This window comes from Penaeus monodon, chromosome 23 (genome assembly GCF_015228065.2).
Source record: "Penaeus monodon isolate SGIC_2016 chromosome 23, NSTDA_Pmon_1, whole genome shotgun sequence".
Taxonomy (NCBI): domain Eukaryota; kingdom Metazoa; phylum Arthropoda; class Malacostraca; order Decapoda; family Penaeidae; genus Penaeus; species Penaeus monodon.
This window is the reverse complement of record NC_051408.1, coordinates 6,772,952-6,773,317: the sequence shown is the minus strand read 5'-3', so window position 1 is coordinate 6,773,317 and position 366 is coordinate 6,772,952.

The following is a 366-nucleotide window of genomic DNA, read 5'->3' as shown; positions in this document are numbered from 1 at the left end:
TGTAAATATAAATGCTGTTATATCAGGAGCTGATGACATACTGACTGACAAATGTCAAATGTACAGTTACTGATAATTTCAGAACACAGTGATTGCTGATAATGTAATATTTATGCATTGGTCGACAATTGTGAAAGCTGTGTGAGAGATTACACCCTGATTTTATAGAAATGAAACGCTTAGACGAAAGAAAGAATACAGAGTATCTCTGTATTATGTATTAACAGTACTGATAATAGATGTGGAAGCATGTTTCTCATTATTTAAATCCTATATTAATAATTAGAAAAAGTAAGTAAAGCTAAATATATTTTGTATGTGCAACTCTAGTTTGGGTTTTTATTTATTACAGTTATTTTCTACTTT